This window comes from Pseudomyrmex gracilis, unplaced genomic scaffold (genome assembly GCF_002006095.1).
Source record: "Pseudomyrmex gracilis isolate BER0280 unplaced genomic scaffold, ASM200609v1 scaffold_136, whole genome shotgun sequence".
Taxonomy (NCBI): Eukaryota; Metazoa; Arthropoda; class Insecta; order Hymenoptera; family Formicidae; genus Pseudomyrmex; species Pseudomyrmex gracilis.
The window spans coordinates 414,726-421,987 of record NW_018020720.1 but is presented as its reverse complement, the minus strand read 5'-3'; the positions used below and the strand labels follow the sequence as shown (position 1 = coordinate 421,987).

The window sequence follows — 7,262 nt, the reverse complement described above, 5'->3', positions numbered from 1 at the left end:
TCTCTCTCTCTCTCTCTCTCTCTCTCTCTCTCTCTCTCTCTCTCTCTCTCTCTCTCTCTCTCTCTCTCTCTCTCTCTATCTCTCTATCTTTCTCTCTCTCTCTATCTCTTTATCTCTCTCTATCTCTCTATCTCTCTATCTCTCTATCTCTCTATCTCTCTATCTCTCTATCTCTCTATCTCTCTATCTCTCTCTCTCTTTCTTTCTTTCTTTTACACTTTATACGATCGATTTTTTCATTTCAGAGAAAGCCCATAATAATACTTACTGATTCAATACTGTTAATGTGCAAATCTACTTAAGTGCCATCACCGTGATGAATGTGATAAATATATGACAACACATTCATCGACTAACAAGGTAAGACCTAGTAGTTAACATACCGACTTGCAAGTGTTGCGATCATGGAATACACTATGGAAAGAGTTATGTTTCTTTATTTTATAATGGTTTTCTTCATGAGTTATGGGATTTATAAACATCCGAAAAGTTATCCCAGACGATGTTTAAGTATTGTTTATATTGTTTTAGTGTGGAGTGTGTATGCTTGGAGTTTATACAATAGACTGATAAGTACAATGCAGTTTAATTCACCTTTTCAAGTTTTAAATTCATTTATAATGGGATTCAATGTGTTTCTGTGGATAATATCTGTATTTACCACTTTTTACAAATACAAGGTATAGTATAAATATTATTATTGTTTTAATATTACACTCTCATACGTATAGTATTATAGATCTGATAAAATATCTTAGTTTACGATTTTGTTGATGTTTTACATATTTTTGCAGAAAGAATAAATAACTTTTCACAAATGTAATGTATAATTTTTCATTTAGTTATATTTGTGCTTTAAAAGGATCGTAAACTAGATAAGTTGTATCAACTAAATTTACGGCTTTTGGCATCAGATAATAATAGTTATTTAATATAAAAAATTTTGCAGTTTGTACGTATAAAAAACAAACTGCGTCTCGTTTTCATCACATAGAATTTTAAATATATTAACTGAAATTAGTATCTGTTCATTTGTTTGTCATATAACAGCATAAAAATCGGAAGTGTCTAAATTTCTGTTTTAATATTATACAGGTGTATTGGTACTAGATTGGATAAAAGAAACGACCATATAATACAACTGTCAGAGAGTGAGAACTATGACATGAGATGTATGTGGAAAAAAATCTCCTATTGTCAATCGTCACTATATCCGACAGAGTACCGCAAGCGTATGTTGTGGATTGCAATGTTAATTATCAGTATATGTTAAAGTAACAGATGAAAAAAAAGTAAAAAAACTTTTTTGTGAATAACGATTTTATCATTTAAAAATAGTGTGTTCTTATTACTAAATAATTTATACTCTCGGTTGTACAAAATACTATACTTTATACTTTTACTTGTACAAAGTTTTGCATACATTTCTAATACTCTTTTGTATTGATTGTATATTTAAGTAATATTCTTGTAATTTATATACTGTAGAGAATGTTGCTCGATACTTAGATATTTAATAACATAAATCTTTCAATTATTTTCAAATAAAAAACAAAAATGAGTATAAAACATAAAACACAGTCCTTTTTACTGTCTTATATAAATGGACATAAATGTAAAAAAATATTTATGTAAAACGTTTCTTTTTCTGTAGGCATCTTCATTTGGAACTTTGCTATGTGGCTCGCAATATTAATGCTTTATACGGAGTGCGAATGACAGTATAAATGGCATCTTATTTTGTTACGTTTACGGGATTTGCGTATATTATATGTCATGTACTGTTATGTTTGCGCCACGAGAACGGATTAATAAAATGATACTTTATTATTACCAGCACATTATGGATCACCTTATATTTAATTAGACTTTTAATGGTAAATCATATCTGTGAAAGTGTTAATGCCAAGGTAATATAACTTTGTATCATATGAAACAATATTATAAAAAGATTCCTTTCTAAAACCTAACTTGCTTTTAGGCAGAAAGAACCAAAATCGTAATTCTAAAATTGACCAATCTTATTCGTTTTGCAGATGCGTATGATAAGGTAATATAAATTAAGCACACAATTTTTTTATATAAATTTTCTTGAATATCTTTAGATTTGTATAACACAATATGCGTTTTAATACAGATTTATCAGTTTGGTCTGCAAATATCGCTTCATCCACTGAAGTTTATTTGCGGATTGGGCTTATTTTATTTTGGATATAAGTTTGTCCGTTCGGTTAGTTTTTAATAATATTTATCTCAATAAATAAACAAAATCAAGAAATGTGATTTCTCTTCTTTCACTCTCTTTTTCTTTTAATTCTCAATAACAGTAGAAAATAGCATTTATGTAACATTTGCTTTTAGTTTGCTGTCTAGGTTTTTACTATTGTTTTTCTACTGATGCAAGTGGACACTTTTGTAGTAAACACATCTTCTAAAATAAATGCGAGAATGTGTTTTTAATAAGTAAAAAACCACTTTTAAAAAATTTTTGTATTTGTTTTCTTTACTACTACTTTCGTACGTTTTGAGGTATATAATTCTTTTATTCTTGTTGTAAGAATGAGACACATGTAAAAATATATACTAATCGTAGATTATTGCTGTTCTGACAGTATGTTGTCGTATTCCAGTCATGCTATATTAATGTAGGTTTTATATCGATCTTATATCATATTTTCTCTAATGGCTCTATAAGCAAGTAGTCGCACGTTATATTATTATTGTCTCTAATATTGCCCAGCGATATTGACCGACTGCGTCATTGCGTATATTTGCGGAGAAATTGAGTGATGCATGATGCGTTAATGCATTAATTTAACTGTTAGTTTAGCCTTGTAACAAATAGGTTCTACGTTGTCAGTTTAAGTTGAAACATACGATAACAGTTTACGGTAGGAACTGAGAGAAAGTGGTAACTATGACAATTGCTATAGATCAAGCTGTACACCCTCTGCTTCTGATGTGCTCAATTTTTGGTGTAGGTGTTTATAACCAAAAGAAGCAATATTTAAGTCTTTGCTATAGATTAATAATGTGGGTTATATACCTTTGCCTCTTTTATTATACAGTGATTGCGTTTAAAGCAGAAGTGTTTTATTCAGAGTTTATTCCCTTAATTAAAGTTTTTTTAGGCATTTCTAGTTGTGTATCATCCGTTATTCTTAGTGTATATCAAAACAAGGTACACGTATGTCATATTTGTCTGTAAATATTGTAGGTCGCATATTTTTAAATAATAATTTGTCTTCTTATAAAGCAGAAATCTGTATGTAATGTAATATTGTTTAGAGATTTCAGATTTTTTTGAAGCGACTTGTTGCTGTAGACAATACGTTGACAAAACTAGGCATTTCAAATTTAAAATGTGATAAAGTGCACACATATATAAAAAGAATAATAATTATGTGGATAATATGTATCATTATAACAAATGTATGTGACATGATATGGTGGATCTATGCACTAAGAAATCCTTGGTGTTTCTTTTTAACGTTTATCATAAATCATATGTATCATGTCAGTATGATAGTAAATTTAGTATTTTTGATTTTTTTGTGGTTTGTATATTATTCAAATTATTCAAATTATTTAATTATATTAATGAAATTTAGATTAGAAATAAGATTTTTTTTATATCACATGTGTATATATTTCTCTCTAACTTATATATCTTAGAATTTACATTAATTAATTAATTCATTAAATTATAATAATTGTATGAGAGTGAATACGTTTTTATATTTATTATTGCCTTACAATGTAGGTACATTGGTATTAAATTTGACAATGTAAACGAACTCATAAACTGTCTGCTGATAAAAGAGGAACGTGGAGAATTGAGATGCACGTGGAGAGAAACTATACCGGACAATTATCGACATATCATATGTAGTACCGACAATTACAAACATATAATCTGGACTTCAATGTAAATCGATGTGCTTGAATGGATCAATGATTTAGATTTGAATTTAACCTTAATGACACTAATGAAAGTAGTAATTTAAAGTTTGATAGAAAGTTTTTATATTTTTAATATTTACATACATATTCTCATATTTTTAATATTTTCTTTTTAATATTCTTAATATTCTAACATACATATTCTCATATTTTTAATATTTACATACATATTCTCTTTTTTCTCATACTCGAACTACATTAAAATAAAAGTTTTGGGATTGGATGTGATCAGTCAGAAGAATGTTGTAAAATTTCTCTCTCTCTTTCTACTTTAGTAACAATATCCAACGCATTGAAACATGTCATAAGGTTTCTTTCTGCTTATGCGTAATTATAATATATGCCAAATGTACGATAGTGAGATACGAGAAAAGAGATTCATTTAAGAATTAAAAAATGTTTTTACTTTTGCAATTATATTTTTTACTTTAGCAGCATTTATTTTAATGAAGTTTCCGATTTTATGTTGTATTAAATAATTGCATATAAACATATTATTTGTTAACAGGCAGCTTCATTTAGAATTGTGCCGTATCGCTCGTGAATTAAACGCAATGTTCGGAATCCAAATGATTTTGGAAATGATGGGCTATCTAGTATATTTGTCAACACTACTTACATACTTTTTGTTACATGTAATAACAAAAGGTCGCTATGTTGTTACATCGTTCAATTTTGTTAACCTGCAATGTTGGGTTATTCAATATATAGCCAGGCTAATTTGTATAAATTACTTCTGCGAAGTTGTCAAAGCTAAAGTAAATAATTTTCGAATAAAATTGTGTGTATCTATATGTATAAGGATATAACATTTAAATATAAACATTTTATTACTTTTAGGCTAATAACATAGACAAAACAATTCATAAATTTACATATTTTTTTCGGTATATGGAAATTCGTAATGAGGTATAATAAAAATAAATTTTTACACACAATAGTTTATAGTCTATAAAATTTATAGTCTAAAATCTATAAAATTTTATAATTAAGTTTATAGTCTATAAAATTTTATAATATAAGATTTTTAAATATACAAACATATGTATACATATATACGTATAAGTATAGAACTTCTGTATATACAGATCCATCAGTTTACATTGCAACTAATACATCATCCGTTAAACTTTACTGGACTAGGTCTTTTTAATTTTGGCTACTCTTTTGTGCAAAACGTGAGTTTATATCAATATTCTTTTTATATAATCTTTGTGAAGTTTTATTATTTGTTACATACATTATTATTATTGTATTCTCTCTTATGTAACAAAACAATATAAGTTAGGGTTTAGAAATATATTGATAATAGAAATATATATTGATCTAAAATAATTTAATCTGTTTTTTTAAAACGTCGTAAAAACTGTACTTTTTATAATAAATTTATTATTTCATTTTTTGCAGTTCTTCACGAGAATGATAACATTTGTATTGTTGGCAGTACAATGGAGACTTATTTCAATGACAAAATTCAGAGAATAATCAACTAAAATAACAATATGGTATGCTGTGTTGTCATTGCAAACAAAAATATATGTTTATGTAAGTTTTGTTAGAGTAAATATTAAAATGTGTGCAATTTATATAGTTTGTATTTTTTGCAAGTCATTATTTTTCTTGCAACTGTTATAGTTATATTAGCACAAGTACATGCAAATAAAATAAATATTTATATCATTTTACTTGAGAGAAATTGTGCTACAAAATGTAAAAGTTTCGTCATAACTTTACGTCAGTTTTATTTATTTTGCTTTTTTCTTTTTAATATACTTTTTTATAATTAATATACTTTTAATATACTTTTTATTATTTTAGTTATTTTCTTAAAAACAATTTTGTTTGCGTGTAAATGCAACAACAAAAAGTAATTACTGAAACATAATGATATAGCAGTAATAAAGTAACCCGGTTTCTCTCATTTTGTGTACTTATTATTACCCGACATAATTTAATATTAATTAGATGTTGAATTTGTCAAAAGAAATGACCAAATGTAATTAATTATTTAATTACCCCTGTATTCCTCATAATTAGATGAGTTTATTATTCTTCTCGTGTATTTATACATATGAATATAAGTTTCATTGCATATTACTGTGCTCATTCATCAAAGGCAAATTGCTTGCGCGCGTCATTAGCATCGCTCAGAAATTCAGATTGTATATGTTACACGATATAATTACATGAACGTTGTGTCATATGATATACGATATGATTCATATAATATATGATATCGTGTGTAAACCAAGATTTTTGTAAATTTAGGTTGTAAATCTATGACAAAATTACAAACAAAATTTGACGTGAAAAGCTATACTTAATAATATACAAACCTTACAGAGAATATTTTTCAAAAAAAGAAATTGTTTTACAAGATAGACAGAATAGTTTTATTTAATCATGAGTGGTAAGAAAACACAGAAATCTCCCCGTTTGGATTGTATATCACTGATCAAGAATAAAGCTCTGCATTTTGATGCAATTGGTTACTTGAAAGCAAAGGAATTGCAAAAAGATGTCAAAAGAGTTAAAGAAATAGACAAAGAAAATATGAAGCTGTTGAAAAAAATAAACTTAATTCATCGATTTGGGGTTGGTATCATTATTTTATAGCGTTTTCCATTATATACGTCCGAAATAATATGATTGATCAATTTGCCAAATTGACGTCATTAAGCGCGCCGAGAACGGTTCAATCTGTAATGATCGAAAACGCTAATACATTATTATTATCGTTATTGGGTAATATTAATTAACTTATAATAAATATATGTATAAATAATTTCACGTGACTTTATTTCAAAATATATTGATAGGGATATGTAGATTGCTGGGCGCCTCATATCAAGTACAAATCAAATCTGATTGACAGCCAAAATCGTAAAAATACTAAAATTATGCAAGAAAATAAAGTTCTGTTGCGAAAAATCTGTCAGGCGGAAAGTCAGTATCCCAGGCGCAAGTTATTGAAAGCTTGGCAAAGTCATAAAAAAAGTGTGGAACATCGATCAAAGTCCAGAAAAATATAAATAAAATATACACATACATTAACGTGATATTGTAGTAGATGTAATTTTTTACACATTGTTTACTCTAGTTTGTTTTTGCAATCAAAAACTTTCTTGTAGCATATGCTGTGACCAAAGAAATATATACAGGGTCCGCCACTTAAATCCGGACAAATTTGAATTTGACATTCCCATCATATTAGAATGCAGCAGTAGGTGCCATATGACCTAAAGATAGGTTAGAGACGTCGATAAGACATTAATAACCTTAAAATGGCCGAGTCGTTC

The 7,262-nt window shown here is 27.5% G+C and overlaps 1 long non-coding RNA gene across 1 annotated transcript in view; it reads left to right on the top strand.

Moving 5' to 3' along the window:
• The first annotated feature begins 6,322 nt into the window (after window positions 1–6,322).
• LOC109856839 overlaps window positions 6,323–7,262 on the top strand; it is a 3,244-nt gene continuing 2,304 nt past the window's right edge. The window contains exons 1-2 of the long non-coding RNA XR_002250423.1: window positions 6,323–6,558; window positions 6,783–7,035. This is a non-coding gene — a long non-coding RNA (uncharacterized LOC109856839). The remainder of the gene's footprint in view (window positions 6,559–6,782; window positions 7,036–7,262) is intronic.